Below are 26,941 nucleotides of genomic sequence, written 5' to 3' on the forward strand. Positions count from 1 at the left end.
CACCTAATTTGGGTATTTGGGGGGGGAACCCATAATGGGGGGGTGCCCAAAAAGAAGGGGGACCCCAAAAGAATGAGGGGGGCCCCAAAAATTGAGAGAATCCCCCCAAAAGAGGAGGGGACCCCAATGTTTTCCTGAGGGCACCCCCCCCCAAATAGGGGGAATCCCCCCCGAAAAAGGGAGACCCACCCCCAAGAATGAGCGGACCCCCTCAAAAAAGAGGGGGGGCCCTGGTAATGTTGGACCCCCCCAAAAAGTGGAGGGTTCACCCCCCAAAGGAGGGGGGGGACCCCCAAAAAGAGAGAATCGAGCACAAAAGAGGAGGCGACCCCCTCCCCAAAATGAGGCTTTCCCCCCCCAAAAGAGTGGTTGGATCCCCCCCCAAAAGAGGGAGGACCCCCCCCCAAAATGAAGGTGGGAACCCCCCCAAAAGAGGGGACCCTCCGCTATTTCCCCCCCTGAAATAGGGAGAAATTACCCCAAAATTGGGGGGGTCCTAGAGCAGAGGGGGGAGAGGAGAACCCCCCCCCCCAAAAAGGGGGACCCTTCCAAAATGAGGGGAATCACGCCAAAATGAGGAATGACCCCCCCCCCAGAAAATGGATAAGGACCCCAAAAAGAAGGGAATGGACCCCAAAATTGGCAGGGAACCCCCCCCAAAAAAGAAAGGAATTGCCCCAAAATGAGGGGACCCCCCCTCAAATCCCCCCTTGGGGGGGGGATCCGGTTTTGGGGTGCAGGTGCCTCTGCATGGAGCTGTGTGTGTGCGTGTGTGTGTTTCGGGGGGGGAACCCCCTTTTTCCCCACTTTTCCCCCCAAAAATCCAAGCCGGACCGGACCGAGGCCCCCCCCCCAAAAGGAGGGAGGGGGCGAAGACGTCGCTGGAGCCAAAACTGGGGGGGATTCGCCCCAAAAATAACTGCACTTCGGGGAGGCTGTTTTGGGGGACCCCCCCCCCAAAAAATCTCACTTTTGGAGGGGGGAGATTTTGGGGTGGCATCCCCAAAATTGGGGGGCTTGGGGGGGGGTCTTTCCTCTTCTCCCTCTCAAGGAGGGGTTGGGGGGGTCCCCAAATTTGGGGGGGGGCCCCGGGGGGGGCCCCCGAGTCCTGGTGTGAAACGTGTAGAATAAAAAAAAACCGCCGTGTCCTGTGAGCAGCCGCGAGTGGCCCAAAACCGGCGGAAACGGCCCCAAAAACGGGGCCTGGGTGATAATTGGGGGGGGAGGGGGGGAGGGTGAAAATGGGGGGGGAAAGGTGAAAATCGGGAGGGGTGAAAATCGGGTTGGGGAGGTGATGGGGGAACCCCCAAATTGGGGGATAGGAAAACATGGGGAGACCCCCCCCTCCCAAAACCAGCGGAAACAGCCCCAAAATGGGGTCAGGGTGAGAATGGGGAGGTGGGAGAGCAAAAAAATGGGGGGGAAAGGTGAAAATTGGGAAGGAAGGGTGGAAATTTGGGGGGGGGGACCCCAAACTGGGGGAAAGAAACCCAAAAAAAGAGGTGGGAACCGAGAGACTGCTGAAAGTGCCGGAAATAGCCCCAAAACGAGGGGAAAGGGAAGAATTATGGGGGGGACAGAAAATGGGAGTCTCCGAGGGGCCCAGGTGTCCGGGAGCCCCCCCCCCCACCCAGTACCCCTGAGGGGCCCAGGTGTCCGAGAAATCCCCCCCCCTCCCCAAAAATGAGCCAGCTCCGGGGTAAAAACTGGGGCCGCGAGAGGGACCCCAATAATTTAATGCACTGTATACGCGCGGTTGGCAGCACCCATGGGTGGGGGGGGTGCTGGTGGGTGCAGCCCTCATGGCTGAGGGGTGCCATGGATGTAGCACTCATGGGTGGGGGGGGCATTGGGTGCAGCCCCATGGGTGAGGTGTCCCACCAAGGCAGCACCCATAGGTGAAGGTCCATTGGGTGCAGCCCCCATGGGTGGAGGAGTCCCACCAAGGCAGCACCCATAGGTGGAGGTCCATTGGGTGCAGCCCCCATGGGTGGAGGAGTCCCACCAAGGCAGCCCCCATGGGTGGAGGTCCATTGGGTGCAGCCCCCATGGGTGGAGGAGTCCCACCAAGGCAGCCCCCATGGGTGGAGGTCCATTGGGTGCAGCCCCCATGGGTGGAGGAGTCCCACCAAGGCAGCCCCCATGGGTGGAGGTCCATTGGGTGCAGCCCCCATGGGTGGAGGAGTCCCACCAAGGCAGCACCCATAGGTGGAGGTCCATTGGGTGCAGCCCCCATGGGTGGAGGTGTCCCACCAAGGTAGCACCGGTAGATGTAGGTCCAGCGGGTGCAGCCCCTATGGCTGAAGAGTCCCACCAATGCAGCACCCATAGGTGAAGGTCCATTGGGTGCAGCCCCCATGGGTGGGGGTCCAGCCAGGGGCATCCCTCGCAGTCAGAAGTCCCATCCACACGGCACCCGTGGGTGGGGATCCCATGGAGTTCCTCCCTTGTGGTTGAGGTGGGAGGGGTCCCATCGGTGGGACCACCAGCGGTGGGCTGGGTTGATACAGCACCCATGGCGGCGGTGTCCATCAGAGGTTGAGCAGGGCACAGCGGGTGCCCAGGGTGGGTGGCAGCACCCATGGGTGATGGTGTGAGTGGACGTCTGTCCCATGCAGTACTACCCACGGGTGGTGGGTCCACGGCAGGCAGCACCCATGGGTGATGGTGGTGGTGGTGGACATCCATCCCATGCAGTACTACCCACGGGTGGTGGGTCCACGGCAGGCAGCACCCATGGGTGGTGGTGGTGGTGGTGGACGTCTGTCCCATGAGGTACTAGACATGGGTGGTGGGTCCACGGCAGGCAGCACCCATGGGTGGTGGTGGTGGTGGTGGACATCCATCCCATGCAGTAGTACCCATGGGTGGTGGGTCCACAGCAGGCAGCACCCATGGGTGGTGGTGGTGGTGGTGGACATCCATCCCATGCAGTAGTACCCATGGGTGGTGGGTCCACGGCAGGCAGCACCCATGGGTGGTGGTGGTGGACATCCATCCCATGAAGTCATACCCATGGGTGGTGGGTCCACGGCAGGCAGCACCCGTGGGTGGGCTGCATCCCTCGCGCTCGGGGAGGGGTCCGGGCGGGCGCAGCACCCGCGGGCGGTGGGGCCGTCAGGGGTCGAGCAGGGCCAGCAGGGCGTAGCGGGTGCCGGCGGCGGGCGGCAGCACCCGCGGGTGGTGGGTGAGGCGCCCGGGGTGCAGCAGGGCCCAGCCGGGCCGCGCCGCCCCCACCCGGCAGCCGGAGCGCGGGAAGAGGCTCCCCCCGCCCTGGGCACCCGTCAGGGCAGGCCGGGGCGGGGGGCCGGGACCCCAGCGCCTCCCAGTTCCTCCCAGTCCCCCCCCCACCCAGTTCCTCCCAGTTCCCCTAGTTCCCCCCACCCAGTTCCCCCAGCACCTCCCATTTCCCCCAGCTCCTCCAGTTCCCCCCCAGTTCCCCCCAGTTTCCCCAGTCCCTCCCAGTTCCCCCCAGTTTCCTCAGCACCTCCCAGTCCCCCCCCCAGTTCCCCCAGTGCCTCCCAGTCTCCCCAGTTCCCCTAGCACCTCCCTGCCCCCCCAGTCCCCTCCCAGTTCCCCTGGCACTTCCCAGTCCCTCCCCAGTTCCCCCAGCGCCTCCCAGTTCCCCCCAGTTTCCTCAGCACTTCCCAGTCCCCCCCCAGTTCCCCCAGTGCCTCCCAGTCTCCCCAGTCTCCCCACTTCCCCTCGCACCTCCCAGTCCCCTCCCAGTTCCCCCAGTGCCTCGCAGTCTCCCCAGTTCCCCTAGCACCTCCCAGTCCCCTCCAGTTCCCCCAGCGCCTCCCAGTGCCCTACCAGTTCCCCCAGCACCTCCCAGTCCCCTCCAATTCCCCCAGCGCCTCCCAGTCCCCTCCCAGTTCCCCCAGCACCTCCCAGTCCCCTCCCAGTTCCCCCAGCACCTCCCAGTCCCCCCCAGTTCCTCCAGTCCCTCCCAGTCCCCCAGTTCCCCCTAGTTTCCCCAGTCCCCTCCATTCCCCCAGTTCTTCCCAGTCCCCCCCAGTTCCTCCAGTCCCTCCCAGGTGCCCCAGTACCCCCCCCAGTCCCCCCTATTTCCCCCCAGTGGCTCCAATTCCCCCCCAGTTCTCCCAGTCCCCCCCAGTCCCTCCCAGTCCCCCCAGTACCTGGAAGTCCCCGTTCAGGGCCAGGCTGAGGGCGACGGTGGCGGCCGGGGGGGCCTGGGGGGCGGCCGCTGCCCCGGGCCGGTACCGCACCACGGCGCTCAGCACCACCCGGGCCTGCACACGCCAAGCACATGCCAAGCACACGCCAAGAACATGCGTGAGAACCTGCCTCACGGCGCTCAGCACCACCCGGGCCCGAACACGCCAAGCACACGCCAAGCACACGCCTGAGAACCTGCCTCTCGGCGCTCAGCACCACCCGGGCCTGCACACGCCAAGCACACGCCAAGCACACGCGTGAGAACCTGCCTCACGGCGCTCAGCACCGCCCGGGCCCGCACACGCCAAGCACACGCCAAGCACACGCCTGAGAACCTGCCTCTCGGCGCTCAGCACCGCCCGGGCCCGCACACGCCAAGCACACGCCAAGCACACGCGTGAGAACCTGCCTCACGGCGCTCAGCACCGCCCGGGCCCGCACACGCCAAGCACACGCCAAGCACACGCCTGAGAACCTGCCTCTCGGCGCTCAGCACCGCCCGGGCCCGCACACGCCAAGCACACGCCAAGCACACGCCTGAGAACCTGCCTCACGGCGCTCAGCACCACCCGGGCCCGAACACGCCAAGCACACGCCAAGCACACGCCTGAGAACCTGCCTCACGGCGCTCAGCACCCCCCGGGCCTGCACACGCCAAGCACACGCCAAGCACACGCCTGAGAACCTGCCTCACGGCGCTGAGCACCCCCTGGGCCTGCACACGCCAAGCACACGCCAAGCACACGCGTGAGAACCTGCCTCATGGCACTGAGCACCCCCTGGGCCTGCACACGCCAAGCACACGCCAAGCACACGCGTGAGAACCTGCCTCACGGCGCTGAGCACCCCCTGGGCCTGCACACGCCAAGCACACGCCAAGCACACACCAAGCACACGCGTGAGAACCTGCCTCACGGCACTGAGCACCCCCTGGGCCTGCACACGCCAAGCACACGCCAAGCACACGCCAAGCACACGCGTGAGAACCTGCCTCACGGCACTGAGCACCCCCTGGGCCTGCACACGCCAAGCACACGCCAAGCACATGCCTGAGAACCTGCCTCACGGCGCTCAGCACCACCCGGGCCTGCACACGCCAAGCACACGCCAAGCACACGCCAAGCACACGCGTGAGAACCTGCCTCACGGCACTGAGCACCCCCCGGGCCTGAACACGCCAAGCACACGCCAAGCACACGCCAAGCACACGCGTGAGAACCTGCCTCACGGCGCTCAGCACCACCCGGGCCTGCACACGCCAAGCACACGCCAAGCACACGCCAAGCACACGCGTGAGAACCTGCCTCACGGCACTGAGCACCCCCCGGGCCTGAACACGCCAAGCACACGCCAAGCACACGCATGAGAACCTGCCTCACGGCGCTCAGCACCACCCGGGCCTGCACACGCCAAGCACACGCCAAGCACACGCATGAGAACCTGCCTCACGGTGCTGAGCACCCCCCGGGCCTGAACACGCCAAGCACACGCCAAGCACACGCATGAGAACCTGCCTCACGGCGCTCAGCACCACCCGGGCCTGCACACGCCAAGCACACGCCAAGCACACGCCTGAGAACCTGCCTCACGGCGCTCAGCACCCCCCGGGCCTGCACACGCCAAGCACACGCCAAGCACACGCGTGAGAACCTGCCTCTCGGCGCTCAGCACCGCCCGGGCCCGCACACGCCAAGCACACGCCAAGCACACGCCTGAGAACCTGCCTCACGGCGCTCAGCACCCCCCGGGCCTGCACACGCCAAGCACACGCCAAGCACACGCCAAGCACACGCATGAGAACCTGCCTCACGGTGATCAGCACCACCCGGGCCTGAACACGCCAAGCACACGCCAAGCACACGCCAAGCACACGCGTGAGAACCTGCCTCACGGTGCTGAGCACCCCCTGGGCCTGCACATGCCAAGCACACGCCAAGCACACGCCTGAGAACCTGCCTCACGGCGCTCAGCACCCCCCGGGCCTGCACACGCCAAGCACACGCCAAGCACATGCCAAGCACACGCCTGAGAACCTGCCTCACGGTGATCAGCACCGCCCGGGCCTGCACACGCCAAGCACACGCATGAGAACCTGCCTCACGGCGCTCAGCACCCCCCGGGCCTGCACACGCCAAGCACACGCCAAGCACACGCATGAGAACCTGCCTCACGGCGCTCAGCACCCCCCGGGCCTGCACACGCCAAGCACACACCAAGCACACGCATGAGAACCTGCCTCTCGGCGCTCAGCACCCCCCCGGGCCTGCACACGCCAAGCACACACCAAGCACACGCGTGAGAACCTGCCTCACGGCGCTCAGCACCACCCGGGCCTGCACACGCCAAGCACACGCCAAGCACACGCCAAGCACACGCGTGAGAACCTGCCTCACGGCGCTCAGCACCCCCCAGGCCTGCACACGCCAAGCACACGCCAAGCACACGCGTGAGAACCTGCCTCACGGTGCTCAGCACCCCCCGGGCCTGCACACGCCAAGCACACGCCAAGCACACGCCTGAGAACCTGCCTCACGGCGCTCAGCACCGCCCGGGTCCGCACATGCCAAGCACACGCCAAGCACACGCGTGAGAACCTGCCTCACGGTGCTCAGCACCCCCCGGGCCTGCACACGCCAAGCACACGCCAAGCACACGCGTGAGAACCTGCCTCACGGCGCTCAGCACCGCCCGGGTCCGCACATGCCAAGCACACGCCAAGCACACGCGTGACCGCACGGCACCTACACACGCCCCCCCGTAGCCCCGCCCCTTTTCTGCAGTCCCACCCTTCCCATGACTACACTTTCCCTTAGCCCCACCCCCTTGCCCTTAGCCCCGCCCCCTTAGACCCCTCCCCTCGGCCCCACCCCTTCCACATAGCCCCACCCCTTCCCATAACCCTCCCTTGCTAGCCCCTCCCCTTGCCCTTGGCCCTGCCCTTGCCCATAGTCCCGCCCCTTCCCTGTAACCCCGCCCTTTCCCCAGCCACCCCTCCCCAGCCCCTCCCTTAGCCCCGCCCCTTCCCTAGAACCTATTAGCCCCGCCCCTTAGCCCCGCCCCTTTCCCATAGCCCCACCCCTTCCCTCTAGCTCCACCCCCTCCCCACCCCTTCCCTGGTGCCAGCACCTTTCCAGAAACCCCCTTCCCTTTAGCCCCGCCCCTTCCCCTTAGCCCCGCCCCATTCCAAATAGCCCCGCCCCTTCCTTGTAACCCCACCCATCAGCCCCACCCCTTCCCCTCATCCCACCCTCCTTCCCACAGCCCCTCCCCCTCCCCGTAACCCCTCCCCCTCCCTGTAACCCCTCCCCCTTCCCTGTAACCCCGCCCCTCCTTCCCCTCAGCCCCGCCCCCCTCGCCCCAGGCCCCGCCCCCTCGCCCCAGGCCCCGCCCACCTTGGTGTGGTATCCCGGGAAGAGCTTCTGGGCGACGGGGGCGACGTGGCGGCGCAGGGCCCGCAGCCAGGTGCCCTCCAGCCCCAGGCGCTCCAGCGGCACCGTCTCCCCCGCCGGGGCGCCCTGCGCCCGCCGCACCCCGTCACCACCCCAGCCGGGGCCGCCACCACGTCGCCCCGGGCCACCGCCTCCCACCCCCGGGCCTCCAGCTCCAGCCTGGGCCACCAGCACGTCTCCCCGGGCCACCAGGTCCAGCCTGGGCCACCATGGCCATACAAGGGCCACCACCACCACCATCGCAGAGCCACCACCATCAGCCCGGGGCCACCACCATGTCCCCCCCTGGGCCACCATGTCTCCCTCTGGGGCTCCCACCATCTCCGTTCCAGGGGCTACCACCACCTTCATCCTCAAGCCACCACCATGTCCTGCCTGGGGCCACCACCATGTTCCCCCCTGGGACACCATGTCCCACCCCCGGGCCACCAGGTCCAGCCTGGGCCACCATGGCCATACAAGGACCACCACCATCAGCCTGGGGCCACCACCATGTCTCCCCCTGGGCCACCATGTCCAGTGTGGGCCACCATATCCCCCCTGGGCTTCCACGTCCCCCCTGGGCCACCATGTCTCCCTCTGGGCCTCCCACCATCTCCGTCCCAGGGGCTACCACCACCTTCATCCTCAAGCCACCACCATGTCCTGCCTGGGGCCACCACCATGTTCCCCCCTGGGACACCATGTCCCACCCCCGGGCCACCAGGTCCAGCCTGGGCCACCATGGCCATACAAGGACCACCACCATCAGCCTGGGGCCACCACCATGTCTCCCCCTGGGCCACCATGTCCAGTGTGGGCCACCATATCCCCCCTGGGCTTCCACGTCCCCCCTGGGCCACCATGTCTCCCTCTGGGCCTCCCACCATCTCCATCCCAGGGGCTACCACCACCTCCATCCCCAAGCCACCACCATGTCCCACCTGGGGCCACCACCATGTTCCCCCCTGGGACACCAGGTCCCACCCCCGGGCCACCAGGTCCACCCTGGGCCACCACCATGTTCCCCCCGGGACACCATGTCCCACCCCCGGGCCTCCAGCTCCAGCCTGGGCCACCAGCGCGTCTCCCCAGGCCACCAGGTCCAGCCTGAGCCACCATGGCCATACAAGGGCCACCACCACCACCATCGCAGAGCCACCACCATCAGCCCGGGGCCACCACCATGTCCCCCCTGGGCCACCACGTCCCCCCTGGGCCACCATGTCTCCCTCTGGGCCTCCCACCATCTCCGTCCCAGGGGCTACCACCACCTCCATCCCCAAGCCACCACCATGTCCCACCTGGGGCCACCACCATGTTCCTCCCTGGGACACCAGGTCCCACCCCCGGGCCACCAGGTCCAGCCTGGGCCACCATGGCCATACAAGGACCACCACCATCAGCCTGGGGCCACCACCATGTCTCCCCCTGGGCCACCATGTCCAGTGTGGGCCACCATATCCCCCCTGGGCTTCCACGTCCCCCCTGGGCCACCATGTCTCCCTCTGGGCCTCCCACCATCTCCATCCCAGGGGCTACCACCACCTCCATCCTCAAGCCACTACCATGTCCTGCCTGGGGCCACCACCATGTCCCCCTGGGGCCACCACCATGTTCCCCCCTGGGACACCAGGTCCCACCCCCGGGCCACCAGGTCCACCCTGGGCCACCACCATGTTCCCCCCGGGACACCATGTCCCACCCCCGGGCCTCCAGCTCCAGCCTGGGCCACCAGCACGTCTCCCCGGGCCACCAGGTCCAGCCTGGGCCACCATGGCCATACAAGGGCCACCACCACCACCATCGCAGAGCCACCACCATCAGCCCGGGGCCACCACCATGTCCCCCCTGGGCCACCACGTCCCCCCTGGGCCACCATGTCTCCCTCTGGGCCTCCCACCATCTCCGTCCCAGGGGCTACCACCACCTCCATCCCCAAGCCACCACCAGGTCCACCCTGGGCCACCACCATGTTCCCCCCGGGACACCATGTCCCACCCCCGGGCCTCCAGCTCCAGCCTGGGCCACCAGCACGTCTCCCCGGGCCACCAGGTCCAGCCTGGGCCACCATGGCCATACAAGGGCCACCACCACCACCATCGCAGAGCCACCACCATCAGCCCGGGGCCACCACCATGTCCCCCCTGGGCCACCCTTTCCCCCCGGGCCTCCACGTTCCCCCTGGGCCACCATGTCTCCCTCTGGGCCTCCCACCATCTCCATCCCAGGGGCTGCCACCACCTCCATCCCCAAGCCACCACCATGTCACAGAATCACAGAATCGTTTAGGTTGGAAGGGACCTCTGGAGATCATCTCGTCCAACCTCCCTGCTCAAGCAGGGTCACCTAGACCCTAGGTGTCCTGCCTGGGACCACCACCATGTTCCCCCCGGGACACCATATCCAGCCTGACACTACTATATCTGCCCTAGAGCCACCACCATGTCCACCCTGGGCCCCCCTCCCCCCCCGGCCATGTCTACCCTGGGGCCAGCACACCTCCATCCCAGGGCCACCACGTCCATCCCAGGCCCATGATTCTGTCTACCCCGGGGCCACCCCGTCCACCCTGAGGACACCACCGCATCCATCCCGGGGCTGCCACTATGTCCCTCTTGGGACCACCAGCATGTTCTCCACTGCAAGGCCGCACTACCTACCCTAGGGCCACCGCTACATCCCTCCAGGAACCACCACCACATCCACCTCAGGGCCACCACCACGTCCTCCATCCCCGGGCCACCACATCTAGCCTGAGGTCACCACTCTCTCCACCCTGGAGACGCCACCACCTCCATCTTAGAGCCACCATCACGTTAATCTCGGGGCCACCGCTATGTCTCTCCAGGAGCCACTACCGTGTCCCTCCCAGGGCCACCACCATCTCCTCCCTGGGGCCACCATCGTGTCCACCCTGGGCTCGGGGGTCCAGGGTATTTGGGGGGGCTGGGGGGGGGGTCACCCGTGGGTGGTCTCACCTCGTCACCCGTGCTCCACCGCCCATAGTGCTCTGCCTCAGCTACCAGCTCATCACAAAACTGCTCCGAGAAGAGGGGGAACCAGTAGACATCCGGGCAAGGCTGGGGAGGGGACAGAGCAGGGGCTGGGGGGACCCCAAAAACCTCTGGGGACCCCAACTGCCCCCCACCAGAGTAACATGATGCTAAGGACCTCCTGTGGGCCTTGGCTGAGGGAGGGTCCTTGGTCTGGGGGACGCCAAGAGGTCCTCAAGGGTCATCTCATGGTTTGGGGGGGGTCCAGAGGGTCTCCAAGTTCCATCCCCTGGTCTCGGGGGTCCCCAGGAGGTTCCCAAAGTCCATCACCGGTTTGGGAAGGGGTCCAAAAGGTCCCCAAGATACATCTCTGGGTTTGGGTGGAGTCCCCAGGAGGTCCCCAAGGTCTATCCTTGAGTCTGGGGGCTACCAAAGTCCATCCCTGATTCTGAGGACCCCAAGGTCCATGCCTTGGTCTTGAAGAGTCTCCACGAGGTGCTTAAGGGCAATCTTTGAATCTAAGGGTCTCTGGGGGGTCCCCCAAAGTCTATCTGAGGGTCTGGGGGTGTCTCCAAGGTCAACACATAGGTCTGAGGGTCCCCAGAGATCCCCAAAGTCCATCTCTGGATGTGACAATCCCTTGGGTCCCTCTCAGGGTCTTCAGGGTCTGGGCGTGTCCCCAGGGCACCCAGAAAAATGGGGGCACCTCTCAGTTTCCAGCAGGTCCTGGGGTGTCCCTTGGGCCCCCAGGAGGTTTGGGAGGGGTCTCCACAGGTTTGGGGGCACCTAGGGGGGGCCCTGGGGGGTTGGGGGGGGCCCGGTACCTCCTCGTAGAGATCCTCGTCGAAGATGCGGCTGTAGTTCTCGTGGAGGTACTTCTCCTCCCAGTCCTGGGGAGAGAGGCCGTTACTGGGGGGACTGGGAGCACTGAGTGGCACTGGGGGGGCGCTGCAGGGGCCTGGGGGGACTATGCGAGCACCTTAGGGGGTTCCTGGGAGGTTACTGGGAGGCACTGGGACTCACCGGGGGTTGTCGAGGAGCTGCCAGAGGTCGGGTGCAGGAAGCACTGGTGTTACTGGGGGGCACTGGGAGGCAGTGCAGGTGCCCGAGGGGACGCTGGGGGTTACTGGGAGGTTACTGGGAGGCACTGGGACTCACCAGGGGGTTGTCGAGGAGCTGCCAGAGGTCGGGGTGCAGCCGCGACGTGTTGTACTGGGCCGTGGCCAGGAGGTGCCCGAACTCCTCCCGGTTGGTGACGTGCAGGAAGACGCCCTGGGTGGGGGGACGGGGTGGGTGGGGGGCACCCTTGGGACCCCCTGGTGGCCCCCCCCCCCCAAAAAAAAGCACCCTCCCCCAGCAGGATACCTTCCCACCACCCCGTTTGGGTGTTCTGAGGGGGGTAACTGGGTGCTCCTGGGGTGCATGGAGGGGGTGGGGGTGCCCCAGGAGGGTCACAAGGGGGGGGTCTGGGCACCATGGGGGGGGCTGGGAGCACCCCAGGAGGGTCTGGGTGCCCCCTGAGAGATTGGGGCACCCTGGGGTGGGGGTCAGGATACCTTGTGGGGTTTTGGGGAGCATTGTAGGGGGGTGCTAGGGTGCCCGGGGTGGGGGGGAAGAGCACCCTAAGGGGGCATTGGGGCACCCCAGGGCGGGGGTCAGGGCACCCTAGGGAGTACCAGGGCACCCAGGGGGGGCTTCATGACACCCCAGGGGGTATCAGAGCACCCCAGGGTAGGGGGTCAGGGCACCGTGAGGAGTTTTGGGGCACCCTGGGGAGTGCCAGGGTGCCCTGGGGAGCGGGGTCAGAGCACCCCAGCGGGTATGGGGGCACCCCAGGGTGGGGGTCAGGGCACCCTAGGGGGTACCAGGGTACCCTGGGGAGCGGGGTCAGAGCACCCCAGCGGGTATGGGGGCACCCCAGGGTGGGGGTCAGGGCACCCCAGGGGGTACCAGGGTACCCTGGGGAGGGGGGTCAGAGCACCCTAAGGGGTATTGGGGCACCCCAGGGTGGGGGGGTCGGGGCACCCCACGAGGTACCAGGGCACTCCAGGGGGTACAAAAAGGCCCTTGGGGGGGGGTCGAGGCACCCCAGGGGGTACCAGGGTACCCTGGGGAGGGGGGTCAGAGCACCCTAAGGGGTATTGGGGCACCCCAGGGTGGGTGGGGGGGGGGTGTCAGGGCACCCTAGGGGATACCAGGGTGCCCTTGGAGGAGCAATCAGGGCACCCAGCGAGCACGGGGGCAGCACCCCAGGGTGGGTAGCAGGTTTGGGGCACCCTGGGGGGGGGGGGGAGAAGGAGGCTCGGGGCACCCCGGGGTGGGGGGCACCCACCCGCTCGCGGGCGCTGCGGCAGAAGGCCATGTCGGGGTCGGTGTCCTCGAGGGCGAAGAGGCGCCGGGCGCGCAGCTCCCGCCGCAGCGTCTCGCCCCGCACCAGGTAGGCCTGGCTCACGTAGGGCACGTTCCACACCCCCCTGCGGAGCCCCGCCCACAGGCCCCCCCCCGGCTCAGCCACGCCCCCCCTGCTCGGGGAGGGGGCGGGGCCTCCGCGGGACACGCCCACTGCCCCCCGCCCCCCCTCACCTAAGCCTCGCCCCCCCACCCGTGCCCCACCCCCCCGCCAAGGTGGAGGGGGCGGGGCTAAAGGGGGCGGGGCTAAATCGGAGGGGGCGGGGCCCTGCAGCTCCTGGGAGGGGAGCGGCTGCCTGGGAGGAGGGGCGGGGCTACTAAAGGGGCGGGGCTCCCACGAGGGGGCGGGGCCTCTGCTAGGCGCATTGCCCAGCAGAGGGGCTGTGGACCCGAGGAGGGGGGCGGGGCTCCCGGAGGGAGGGCGGGGCTCAGGGAACAGCAGAGGTGAGGGGGGCGTGGCTCCGAATAAGGGGCGTGGCCCGAGGGAGGCGGGGCTCCTAGGGAAGAGGGCGGGGCTCCCGGTAGGGGGGCGGGGCTCAGGGAACAGCACACCCTCTAGGCGAGGGGAGGGGGGGAACGTGACTCTGAATAGGGGGCGGGGCCCGAGGAGGGGGGCGGGGGCCCTGGAGAGGCCACGCCTCCTGGCAGGGGAGCACCTGCCAGGAGGGGCGGGGCTCCCAGAAAGGGGCGTGTCCTCGGGAGTGGGAGGGGCTCCCAGCAGGGACGGCAGCTCCCAGCAGGGGAGCAGCTGCCGGGGGGGCGGGGGGAGAAGAAGGGGGGCGGGGCTTCCGATAGGGGGCGGGGCTCCCAGAAAGGGGCGTGGCCTCAGGAGGGGGAGGAGCCTCGGGAAGGGGAGGGGCTCCCAGCAGGGATCGCAGCTCCCGGCAGGGGAGCAGCCGCCTTAAGGGGGAGGGAGGCGGGGCTGCCGGGAGGGGGCGGGGCCCGGGGGGCGGGGCCCGGGGAGGGGGCGGGGCCTCACCGGCGCTTGCCCTGGACGATGTCGACGTAGTCCTCGGAGCGGGCGTAGTAGCCCTCGGGGCTCAGCGCCCCCCAGAAGTTGGACCAGAGCTTGCCCTGGCGCGAGAGCAGGGGGGCCAGCACCTTGCTGCGGGGCCGGGGGGTGAGGGGGGGGCGTCACGACACGGGGGGCACACGGCTGGCACACGCGCTGACACGGCTCGCACGCGGCTCCCGTGCACCCTGGCACGGCTGGCGCACGCCTCGCGCACGGCTGGCACACGGCTCGCACATGCCCCAACATGGCTCGCACACGGCTCGCACACGGCTCGCACATGCCCCAACATGGCTCGCACACGGCTGGCACACGGCTCGCACACGCCCCAACATGGCTCGCACACGGCTTGCACATGGCTTGCATATGCCCCAACATGGCTCACACACGGCTCGCACACGCCCCAACATGGCTCGCACACAGCTCGCACACGGCTCACACATGGCTCGCACACGCCCCAACATGGCTCGCACACAGCTCGCACACGGCTGGCACACGGCTCGCACACGCCCCAACATGGCTCGCACACAGCTCGCACACGGCTCGCACATGCCCCAACATGGCTCGCACACGGCTGGCACACGGCTCACACACGGCTCGCACATGCCCCAACATGGCTCGCACACGGCTGGCACACGGCTCGCACATGCCCCAACATGGCTCGCACACGGCTCACACACGGCTCGCACACGCCCCAACATGGCTCGCACACGGCTCGCACACGGCTGGCACACGCCCCAACATGGCTCGCACACGGCTCGCACACGGCTCGCACACGCCCCAACATGGCTCGCACACGGCTCGCACACGCCCCAACATGGCTCGCACATGCCCCAACATGGCTCGCACATGCCCCAACATGGCTCGCACACGGCTCGCACACGGCTCGCACATGCCCCAACATGGCTCGCACACGGCTGGCACACGGCTCACACACGGCTCGCACATGCCCCAACATGGCTCGCACACGGCTGGCACACGGCTCGCACACGCCCCAACATGGCTCGCACACGGCTGGCACATGGCTCACACACGGCTCGCACACGCCCCAACATGGAGGGCACACAGCTCGCACACGGCTCACACACGGCTCGCACATGCCCCAACATGGCTCGCACACGGCTGGCACACGGCTCACACACGGCTCGCACATGCCCCAACATGGCTCGCACACGGCTGGCACACGGCTCACACGCGGCTCGCACATGCCCCAACATGGCTCGCACACGGCTGGCACACGGCTCGCACACGCCCCAACATGGCTCGCACACAGCTCGCACACGGCTCGCACACGGCTCGCACACGCCCCAACATGGCTCGCACACAGCTCGCACACGGCTCGCACATGCCCCAACATGGCTCGCACACAGCTCGCACACGGCTGGCACACGGCTCGCACACGCCCCAACATGGCTCGCACACGGCTCACACACGGCTCGCACACGCCCCAACATGGCTCGCACACAGCTCGCACACGGCTGGCACACGGCTCGCACACGCCCCAACATGGCTCGCACACGGCTCGCACACGGCTCGCACACGCCCCAACATGGCTCGCACACGGCTCGCACACGCCCCAACATGGCTCGCACACGGCTCGCACACGCCCCAACATGGCTCGCACACAGCTCGCACACGGCTGGCACACAGCTCGCACACGCCCCAACATGGCTCGCACACGGCTCGCACACGGCTCGCACATGCCCCAACATGGCTCGCACATGCCCCAACATGGCTCGCACATGCCCCAACATGGCTCGCACACGGCTCGCACACGGCTCACACATGCCCCAACATGGCTCGCACACGGCTCGCACACGGCTCACACATGCCCCAACATGGCTCGCACACGGCTCGCACACGGCTCGCACATGCCCCAACATGGCTCGCACACGGCTCACACACGGCTCGCACATGCCCCAACATGGCTCGCACACAGCTCGCACACGGCTCACACACGGCTCGCACACGCCCCAACATGGCTCGCACACGGCTCGCACACGGCTCACACACGGCTCGCACACGCCCCAACATGGCTCGCACACGGCTGGCACATGACTGGCACACGGCTCGCACATGCCCCAACATAGCTCGCACACGGCTCACACATGGCTCGCACATGGCTCGCACACGCCCCAACATGGCTCGCACACGGCTTGCACACGGCTTGCACACGCCCCAACATGGCTCGCACACGGCTGGCACACGGCTCGCACACGCCCCAACATGACTCGTACACGGCTCACACACGCCTCGCACATGCCCCAACATGGCTCACACATGGCTCGCACACGCCCCAACATAGCTCGCACACGCCCCAACATGGCTCGCACACGGCTGGCACATGGCTCACACATGGCTCGCACACGCCCCAACACGGCTCGCACACGGCTCGCACATGGCTCGCACACGCCCCAACATGGCTCGCACACGGCTGGCACACGCCTCGCACATGCCCCAACATGGTTCACCCACGGCTCGCAGGTGGTTGGCACCCGGCTCGCACACGCCCCAACATGGCTGGCACACGCCTCGCACATGCCTTGCACACGCCCCAACATGGCTCGCACACACCCCAACACGGCTGGCACATGCCTCACACACGCCCCAACATGGCTGGCACACGCCCCAACACGGCTGGCACACGCCTCGCACATGGCTTGCACACACCCCAACATGGCTGGCACACGCCCCAACACGGCTGGCACACGCCTCGCACATGGCTTGCACACACCCCAACATGGCTGGCACACGCCCCAACACGGCTGGCACACGCCTGGCACACGCCCCGACACGCCTCGCACGCGCCTCACCCCCCCCCCCCGGACACAGCTCACACATGGGGTCAGGGTGGGGTCCGGGGGGATCAGGGGGTCCGGGGGGGGGGTCAGGGGGAGTCCGGGAGGGGTCAGGGGGGGTCGGGGGGGATCGGGGGTGAGGGGGGTCCAGGGGGGCTCTGCGGGTGTCCGGAAGGGGGAGTCAGGGGGCATCAGGGGGTCTAGAGGGGGGTCGGGGGGGTCCAGAGGGGTCCAGGGGGGATCAGGGGGTCCGGAAGGGGGAGTCAGGGGGCATCAGGGGTCTAGAGGGGGGTCGGGGGGTCCAGAGGATCTGGGGGATCAGGGGGTCCGGAGGGGGGTCAGGGGGGTCCGGGGGGGGCTCTGCGGGGGTCCGGGGGCATCAGGGGGTCTAGAGGGGGGTCGGGGGGGTCCAGAGGGGTCCAGGGGGGATCACGGGGTCTGGAGTGGGGTCAGGGGGGTCTGGGGGGGGCTCTGCGGGGGTCCAGGGGCATCAGGGGGTCTAGAGGGGGGTCGGGGGGGTCCAGAGGGGTCCAGGGGGGATCAGGGGGTCTGGAGTGGGGTCAGGAGGCTCCGGGGGCATCAGGGGGTCTAGAGGGGGGTCAGGGGGGTCTGGAGAAGTCCAGAGGGGATCGGGGGTCCGGAGGGGATCGGGGGTCCGGAGGGGATCGGGGGTCCGGGGGGGATCAGGGGGCATCAGGGGGTCTAGAGGGGGGTCAGGGGGGGTCCGGAGGGGTCCAGGGGGGATCAGGGGGTCTAGAGGGGGGTCGGGGGGGTCCGGAGGGATCCAGAGAGCATCAGGGGGTCTAGAGGGGGGTCGGGGGGGTCCGGAGGGGTCCAGAGGGGATCAGGGGGTCCAGAGGGGGGTCGGGGGGATCAGGGGGTCTAGAGGGGGGTCGGGGGGGTCCAGAGGGGTCCAGAGTGCATCGGGGGTCCAGAGGGGGGTCGGGGGGTCTGGGGGGGTCAGGGGGCATCAGGGGGTCCGGGGGGGTCAGGGGGATCAGGGGGTCCAGAGGGGGGTCAGGGGGGTCCGGAGGGGTCCAGGGGGGATCAGGGGGTCTAGAGCAGGGTCGGGGGGGTCTGGAGGGGTCCAGAGGGGATCAGGGGGTCCGGAGGGGGGTTGGGGGGGTCCGGAGGGGATCAGGGGGTCCGGGGGGTCAGGGGATCAGGGGGTCCGGAGGGGCGTCGGGGGGGTCTGGAGGGGTCCAGAGGGGATCAGGGGGTCCAGAGGGGGGTCGGGGGGTCCGGAGGGGTCCAGAGGGGATCAGGGGGTCCGGAGGGGGTCGGGGGGGTCCGGAGGGGATCGGGGTCCGGGGGGGGGTCCGGGGCTGACCGGTTCTGGCGCAGCAGGGCCCGCAGGGCCCGCGGGTGGGCGAGGGCCACGTCGCCGTCCAGGCTCAGGTAGTGCTGGCAGCGGGGCTCCCGGCGGCACACGTCCCTGCGGGGGGGGGGCACAGCGTCACCCGTGTCCCCCCCCTTGTCCCCCCCCGCGTCCCCCTGCCTCCCCCCGTACCCCCCCGGCACCCCACAGCCGCGTCTCCCCGTGTCCTCCCCCCCCCAAACCCGTGGCTATGTCCCAGGACCCCCCCCCCAACAGTTGTGCCCCCCCACCAGCCATGTTCCCCCCCCCCAAACTTCCCCCCCTAAACACACATGGCCATGTTCCCCCCCCCCCCAAGCTGTGTCCTCCCCCCCCCCCCAACCACGTCCCCCACCCCCGGGCTGTGGCCGCACGCACACGGCCATGTCCTGGGCCCCCCCCCCAATAGCCATGTCCCCCAACGCCGTGTCCCCCCCCCCCCACAGCTGTGTCCCCCCCCCCCCCAAAACGCACATGGCCATGTCGCGGGCCTCGCCGCGGCCCAGCGCCTCCTCGGGCCCCGTGTCGCGGGTCCCCCCACCGTGTCCCCCCCCCAGCTGTGTCCCCCCCCACAGCTGTGTGCCCCCCCCACAGCCGTGTCCCCCCCCCCCCCAAAACGCAACATGGCCATGTCGCGGGCCTCGCCGCGGCCCAGCGCCTCCTCGGGCCCCGTGTCGCGGGTCCCCCGCCGTGTCCCCCCCCCCACAGCTGTGTCCCCCCCCCCACAGCTGTGTGCCCCCCCCCACAGCCGTGTCCCCCCCCCCCAAAACGCACATGGCCATGTCGCGGGCCTCGCCGCGGCCCAGCGCCTCCTCGGGCCCCGTGTCGCGGGTCCCCCCGCCGTGTCCCCCCCCCCAGCTGTGTCCCCCCCCCACAGCTGTGTGCCCCCCCCCACAGCCGTGTCCCCCCCCCCCAAAACGCACATGGCCATGTCGCGGGCCTCGCCGCGGCCCAGCGCCTCCTCGGGCCCCACCAGGCGCAGCGAGGCGAAAGCCCCCCGCAGCCGGGGCCAGGCCGCCGCCACCTGCGCCTCGTGGTGCACCTCCTGCGGGGGGGGACACGGGTTGGGGGGGGGGCACCTTTTGGGGGGGGGGACACGGGTCGGGGGGGGCACCTCCTGCGGGGGGGGGACACGGGTGGGGGGGCACCTCCTGGGGGGGGGGGACACGGGTTGGGGGGGGCACCTCCTGGGGGGGGGGACACGGGTGGGGGGGGCACCTCCTGGGGGGGGGGACACGGGTTGGGGGGGGCACCTCCTGGGGGGGGGGACACGGGTGGGGGGGGCACCTCCTGTGGGGGGGGGGTCAGGGGACACCTCCTGCGGGGGGGGGACACGGGTTGGGGGGGGGCACCTCCTGCGGGGGGGGGACACGGGTGGGGGGGCACCTCCTGCGGGGGGGGGGACACGGGTTGGGGGGGCACCTCCTGCGGGGGGGGGACACGGGTCGGGGGGGGCACCTCCGGGGGGGGGGGGTCAGGGGACACCTCCTGCGGGGGGGGGGGGACACGGGTTGGGGGGGGCATCTCCTGGGGGGGGGGGGACACGGGTCGGGGGGGGCACCTCCTGGGGGGGGGGTCAGGGGACACCTCCTGCGGGGGGGGGGACACGGGTTGGGGGGTACCTCCTGGGGGGGGGGGACACGGGTTGGGGGGGGCACCTCCTGGGGGGGGGTCAGGGGACACCTCCTGTGGGGGGGGGGACACGGGTCAGGGGGGGCACCTCCTGTGGGGGGGGTCAGGGGCACCTCCTGCGGGGGGGAGGACACGGGTGGGGGGGCACCCTCTTGGGGGGGGGTCGCGGGTCGGGGGGGGCACCTCCTGGGGCGGGGTCAGGGGCACCTCCTGCGGGGGGGGCACGGGTCGGGGGGGGCACCTCCTGCAGGGGGGGGGTCAGGGGGCACCTCCTGGGGGGGTCGGGGGGCATGGGGTCGGGAGGCACCTCCTGCGGGGGGGGGGACACGGGTGGGGGGGGCACCTCCTGGGGGGGGTCGGGGGGGCACCTCCGGGGGGGGGGGACACGGGTCAGGGGGGGCACCTCCTGGGGGGGGTCGGGGGGGCACCTCCGGGGGGGGGGACACAGGTCGGGGGGGCACCTCCTGGGGGGGGTCAGGGGGCACCTCCTGCGGGGGGGGGACATGGGTCGGGGGGGCACCTCCTGGGGTGGGTCAGGGGGCACCTCCTGCGGGGGGGGGGACACGGGTCGGGGGGGGCACCTCCTGGGGGGGGTCGGGGGGCACCTCCTGCGGGGGGGGGGGACACGGGTTGGGGGGGGCACCTCCTGGGGGGGGACACGGGTCGGGGGGGGCACCTCCTGGGGGGGGGTTGGGGGCACCTCCTGCGGGGGGGGGGACACGGGTTGGGGGGGCACCTCCTGCGGGGGGGGGGTCAGGGGGCACCTCCTGCGGGGGGGGGGACACGGGTTGGGGGGGCACCTCCTGGGGGGGGCTCGGGGGGGCACCTCCGGGGGGGGGGACACGGGTGGGGGGGGCACCTCCTGCGGGGGGGGGACATGGGTCGGGGGGGGCACCTCCTGGGGGGGGTCAGGGGGCACCTCCTGCGGGGGGGGGGGACACGGGTCGGGGGGGGCACCTCCTGGGGGGGGTCAGGGGGCACCTCCTGTGGGGGGGGGGACACGGGTCGGGGGGGGCACCTCCTGCGGGGGGGGTCAGGGGGGGCACCTCCTGCGGGGGGGGGGGACACGGGTCGGGGGTGGCACCTCCTGCGGGGGGGGGGTCGTGGGTCGGGGGGGGCACCTCCTGGGGGGGGTCGGGGGGCACCTCCTGTGGGGGGGGGGTCAGGGGGCACCTCCTGCGGGGGGGGGGACACGGGTCGGGGGGGGCACCTCCTGCGGGGGGGGGGGCACGGGTCGGGGGGGCACCTCCTGGGGGGGGGTCAGGGGGCACCTCCGGGGGGGGGACACGGGTCGGGGGGGGCCTAAGGGAGTTGGGGGGTCCCCAGGGGGTCCCAGGGGGAGTTGGGGGCTCCCCAGAGTCCCAAGGGGTTTGGGGGGGACCCCGGGGGGGCCTAGGGGAGTTGGGGGTCCCCAGGGGGCCCCAGGGGGAGTTGGGGGCTCCCCAGAGTCCCAAGGGGTTTGGGGGGGACCCGGGGGGAGTTGAGGGGGGGGGGTCCTCAGAGTCCCAGGAGGTTTGGGGAGGCGGGGGGGGGCTTAGGGAGCTTCGGGGTCTCCCTAAAGGGGTCCCCCCAGGGGAGCGTCGGGGGCCTGGCGGGGGGGGGAGGGCAGAGGGTGCGGGGGGGGGTCCCCAGGGTGGGGGTTTGGGGGTGCAGCCCCCCTCCCCACTCACGCTGTTGTGCAGGAAGAGGTGGAGGCGGGAGCGGGGGTAGTCCCAGCGCAGGAGGCGCTCGAGGGAACTGGGGCAGGAAGGGGGTGGGCTGCTCCACGAAGACGCCCACCAGCACCCACGGGAGCTCCTCGTCCTGCGGCGGCACCCCGTCAGCACCCACGGGGACGGCGAATCCCCGTGGGGCACCCCGCGCGCCCACGGGGCACCCCACACCTCCTCGCGGTCTCCTCAAACCTTCTGCAGCACCTCAAGCCCTCATGGAGCACCAAGGACCATCCCACCTCATCAGCACCCATCGCAGATCCTCACCCTGCAGCACCCCGTCAGCACCCACAGGGGACCGCGAATCCCCGTGGGGCACCCCACGCGCCCACGGGCACCCCACACCTCCTCGCGGTCTCCTCAAACCTTCTGCAGCACCTCCAACCCTCATGGAGCACCCAAGGGACCATCCCACCTCATCAGCACCCATGGCAGATCCTCACCCTGCAGCACCCTGTCACCACCCACAGGGGACCGCGAATCCCCGTGGGGCACCCCACGCGCCCACGGGCACCCACACCTCCTCACGGTCTCCTCAAACCTTCTGCAGCACCTCAAGGCCCTCATGGAGCACCCAAGGACCATCCCACCTCATCAGCACCCATCGCAGATCCTCACCCTGCAGCACCCCGTCACCACCCACAGGGGACCGCGAATCCCCGTGGGGCACCCCACGCGCCCACGGGGCACCCCACACCTCCTCGCGGTCTCCTCAAACCTTCTGCAGCACCTCCAACCCTCATGGAGCACCCAAGGACCATCCCACCTCATCAGCACCCCTGGCAGATCCTCACCCTGCAGCACCCTGTCACCACCCACAGGGGACCGCGAATCCCCGTGGGCACCCCGCGCGCCCACGGGGCACCCCACACCTCCTCGCGGTCTCCTCAAACCTTCTGCAGCACCTCCAACCCTCATGGAGCACCCAAGGACCATCCCACCTCATCAGCACCCATCGCAGATCCTCACCGCTGCACCCCGTCACCACCCACAGGGGACCGCGAATCCCGTGGGGCACCCCACGCGCCCACGGGGCACCCCACACCTCCTCGCGGTCTCCTCAAACCTTCTGGAGCACCTCAAACCTTCATAGACCACCAAAAACCACCCCAGCTCACCAGCACCTATGGGACATCCTCGCCTGGTGGGACCTGGTCAGCACCCACAGGGTACCCTATAGCCCCCAAAACAACACCTACAGCGCACCTAGGACCCCGTGGGGCACCCCATAGCCTCCCACCCAGCACTCACATCCTACCTGGGGCCCCATGGAGCACCCTATGGTCCCCCACCCAGCACCCACAGTCCATCAAGGACCCCATGGGGCACCCCATAGCCCCCAAAACAGCACCTGCAACCCACCCAGGACCCCATGGGGTGCCCCATAGCCCCCCAGACAGCACCCATATCCCACCCAGGACCCCATGGGGTGCCCCATAGCCACCAAATAGCACCCACACCCCACCTAGGACCCCATGTGGCGCCCCACAGCCGCCCAGTCAGCACCCATACCCCACCTAGGAGCCCATGGGGCACCCCATAGTGCCCCAAACAGCACCCCTACCCCACCCAGAACCCCATGGTGTGCCCCATAGCCACCAAACAGCACCCATACCCCAGCCAGGACGCCGTGGGGTGCCCCGCAGCCCCCCCTCCCCAGCACCCGCCGCCCACCCTGACCCCCCAGCCGTACCGGGGTGCCCTCGAGGGGCAGCAGGTCGCGGTCGCAGTCCCCGCAGCCGCCCTCGTAGGTCCAGGCCGCCGGGATGTAGTTGCCCAAATAGTTGAGCTGCAGCTGGGTGGGGGCACCCCGGGGTGAGAAAACGGGGGGGGGGGGGGGCACCCTGACACCCCCCCTGGCCCCCAGGGGAGGGACACGGGGGACTGGGGCAGCCCCATATTCCCCCTGGGGCACCCCACGTTTTCTTCAGGGGGGTCCAAGGGTGCCCAATACGCCCCCCCCAAGGCACCCTACTTTTTGTAGGGACCCCCAAGATTCCCCCAGGCACCCCACATTTCCCAGGGACCCCCGGCACCCCTGGAGCACCCTACATCCTTCTAGGGTCCTCAGAGTCCCCCAGGCACCCCACAATTTCCCGGGGACTCCCCCTGCACCCACTGAGCACCCAAGGGACCCCTTAGAGCCCCTCAGGCACCCCACTTCTTTCTGGGGTCCCCCCTTCACCCTCTGGGGCACCCATATCTCCCGGGGTCCCCAAAGACCACCTATACCCCCAACACGAGAGTCTAAGGCTGACACAGCAGATTTTGGGGGGCAGCAGCAGGTTTTGGGGTGCCAGGATGCCCCGATACCTTGGTGGGCCTGTTGCCACGGATGACCACGGGCAGGGTGTCAGGGGGGTCCCGTGGGTGAAGGGGGGGTCCCTGGGGTGCTGGGGGTCCCCGGGGGTGCCAGGGCAGGTTTGGGGGTGCCAGGGCAGGTTTGGGGGTGCCAGGGCACCCCAATACCTTGGTGGGGCCGTTGCCGTGGATGACCACGGGCAGGGTGTCAGGGGGGTCCCGTGGGTGAAGGGGGGTCCCTGGGGTGCTGGGGGTCCCCGGGGGTGCCAGGGCAGGTTTGGGGGTGCCAGGGCACCCCGATACCTTGGTGGGGCCGTTGCCGTGGATGACCACGGGCAGGGTGTCGTAGGCGACGTTGCGGGCGCGCACCCGTCCCGGCTCGAACTTCAAGACGACTTCATCTGGGTGGGGGGGGGGGTGAATTTAGGGGTGCCCCAAGGGGGGCCCAGGTGTCCTCGCACGTCCCCTCCCCTCTCAGGGTCCCCCCATTTCCCCCCTCCCCACCGAGACCCTCCCCATGTCCCCCAATGTCCCCCTCAGCATCGAGATCCCTCCGTGCTCCCATCTTTCCCAGTTCCCCCCCCCAGCCCCAGTCTGGGTCCCCTCGATGTCCCCTCACCTCGGGGACCCCCTGGTCCCCCCCCAAATCTCAGGGATCCCCCCCGGCCCCCCCTCACCGATGGCTCCGTTGAGGTTTTGGAAGATTTGGGAGCGATGGTCCAGCGCCAGCCCCAGCTCCGCCTGCGGCACCGCGGGTCAGGGGGGGCCCCAGGGTGCTGGGGAAGGGGGTCCCCAGGGTGCCGGGGGGGGCAAAAGGGGTGCCCACAGCACCCTGAAAAGGTGCTGGGGGCTCCCAAGGGGGTCTGGAGAGGTCCCATGGAGGTCTCCAGGGTGTTGGGGGTGGCCTGGAGGGTCCCCTGAGTGTTGGGGGGGGGGGTCCCAAGAGTCTCGAGGGGGTCCTGTAGGGGTCCCTAGGGTGTCGGGGGGGGGCCCAGGGTGTCGAGGGGGGCAAAAGGGGACCCAGGGCACCCTGGGAGGGCCCTGGGGGCTCCCAAGGTGGTCTGAAGGGGGTCTTGGGGGGCTCCCAGGGTGTTGGCGGGGGACTGGAGGGTCCCGTGGGTACCAGGGGGTCCCCAGGGTGTCAAAAGGGGCAAAGCAGGGCCCAGAGCACCCTAGAAGGGTGCTAGGGGGTCCCCAGGGGGTCCCCAGGGTGTCAGGAGGGTCCTGGAGGGCCCCCAGAGAGTGGGGGAGGCCAAGGGAAGGTTTAAGAAGGCTCTGGGGGTTTTGGGGGGCCCAGAGGGTTTGGGGGGGTCTCAGGGAGATTTGGAGGGGGGTCCCTGAGGTCCCTCTCACTCAGACTTGGGGGTTGAGAGCGCTACGGTACGGAGGGATTTGGGGGTTCCCCAGGGATTTGGGTGACCCAGGGAAGGTTGGGGGGTTCCCAGGGGGGTTTGGGGCACCCTCGGGGGGGGTCCTTGGGGTCCCCCTCACCCGGAGCCGGGGGTCGAGGTAGAGGCGGGTGTAGAAGAGCTGGTCGTCGTCGTCGTCCCGGTACTTCCAGAGGTCGACGAGCCGGGCCACGGCCGGGGCGAAGCCGATGAAGCCTGCGGCGGGGGCGTCAGGAGCACCCCGAAACCGAGCACCCACCCTGGGGGGCCCCCCTGGACCCAGGCACCCACCCTGGGGCACCCTTAGAGCCCAACATCTGACTTGGGGTATCCTCAGAGTGGGACACCAACCTCCAGGCACCGCAAAACCAGGCACAACTATGGCAAAGGCCCCCCCAAAACTAGGAGCCTTCCAACTGGGGCACCCCAAAACCGGCACATCCCACCCAGGAGCACCCCAAAAACCAGGGTTCCCCCACCTAGCACGCTCCAAAACTGGCACATCCCACCCCAGGGTGCTCCAAAACCAGGTTCTCCAACCACGCACCACTCCAAAACCAAGCTTTCCTGCTCAGAGACCACCCCAAAACCAGGTTCTCTCCAACTAGGACACCCCAAAACCAGTGAACCCCACCCAAAACGAAGGTTTCCCACACAGGACCATCTCGAAACCAGGTTCTTCAAGCCTGAAAGACCCCAGACCCAAAGTTTTTCAGATAACGAAACCCTAAAAACACTCGTTACGCGCTGGTGTACTCTAAAGCCAACCTCTCCCACCCAGAAGCACCCCAACGCCAGGCTCTCCAAGCCCAGACCGCCCCAAAGCCAACCTCTCCCGCCCAGAAGCACCCCAACGCCAGGCTCTCCAAGCCCGGACCGCCCCCGAAACCAACCTCTCCCACCCAGAAGCACCCCAACGCCAGGCTCTCCAAGCCCGGACCGCCCCAAAGCCAACCTCTCCCGCCCAGAAGCACCCCAACGCCAGGCTCTCCAAGCCCGGACCGCCCCAAAGCCAACCTCTCCCACCCAGAAGCACCCCAACGCCAGGCTCTCCAAGCCCGGACCGCCCCAAAGCCAACCTCTCCCACCCAGAAGCACCCCAACGCCAGGTTCTCCAAGCCCGGACTGCCCCAAAGCCAACCTCTCCCACCCAGAAGCACCCCAACGCCAGGCTCTCCAAGCCCGGACCGCCCCAAAGCCCACCTCTCCCACCCAGAAGCACCCCAACGCCAGGCTCTCCAAGCCCGGACCGCCCCAAAGCCAACCTCTCCCACCCAGAAGCACCCCAACGCCAGGCTCTCCAAGCCCGGACCGCCCCCGAAACCAACCTCTCCCACCCAGAAGCACCCCAACGCCAGGCTCTCCAAGCCCGGACCGCCCCAAAGCCAACCTCTCCCACCCAGAAGCACCCCAACGCCAGGCTCTCCAAGCCCGGACCACCCCAAAGCCAACCTCTCCCACCCAGAAGCACCCCAACGCCAGGCTCTCCAAGCCCGGACCGCCCCAAAGCCAACCTCTCCCACCCAGAAGCACCCCAACGCCAGGCTCTCCAAGCCTGGACCGCCCCAAAGCCAACCTCTCCCACCCAGAAGCACCCCAACGCCAGGCTCTCCAAGCCCAGACCGCCCCCGAAACCAACCTCTCCCACCCAGAAGCACCCCAACGCCAGGCTCTCCAAGCCCGGACCACCCCAAAGCCAACCTCTCCCACCCAGAAGCACCCCAACGCC

At 69.2% G+C, this 26,941-nt stretch overlaps 1 pseudogene; it reads right to left on the minus strand.

Moving 5' to 3' along the window:
- Positions 1-1,700: 1,700 nt before the first annotated feature.
- LOC138063901 (multifunctional procollagen lysine hydroxylase and glycosyltransferase LH3-like) overlaps positions 1,701-26,941 on the minus strand; it is a 30,002-nt pseudogene continuing 4,761 nt past the window's right edge.

Source organism: Struthio camelus, chromosome 37, assembly GCF_040807025.1.
Source record: "Struthio camelus isolate bStrCam1 chromosome 37, bStrCam1.hap1, whole genome shotgun sequence".
Taxonomy (NCBI): domain Eukaryota; kingdom Metazoa; phylum Chordata; class Aves; order Struthioniformes; family Struthionidae; genus Struthio; species Struthio camelus.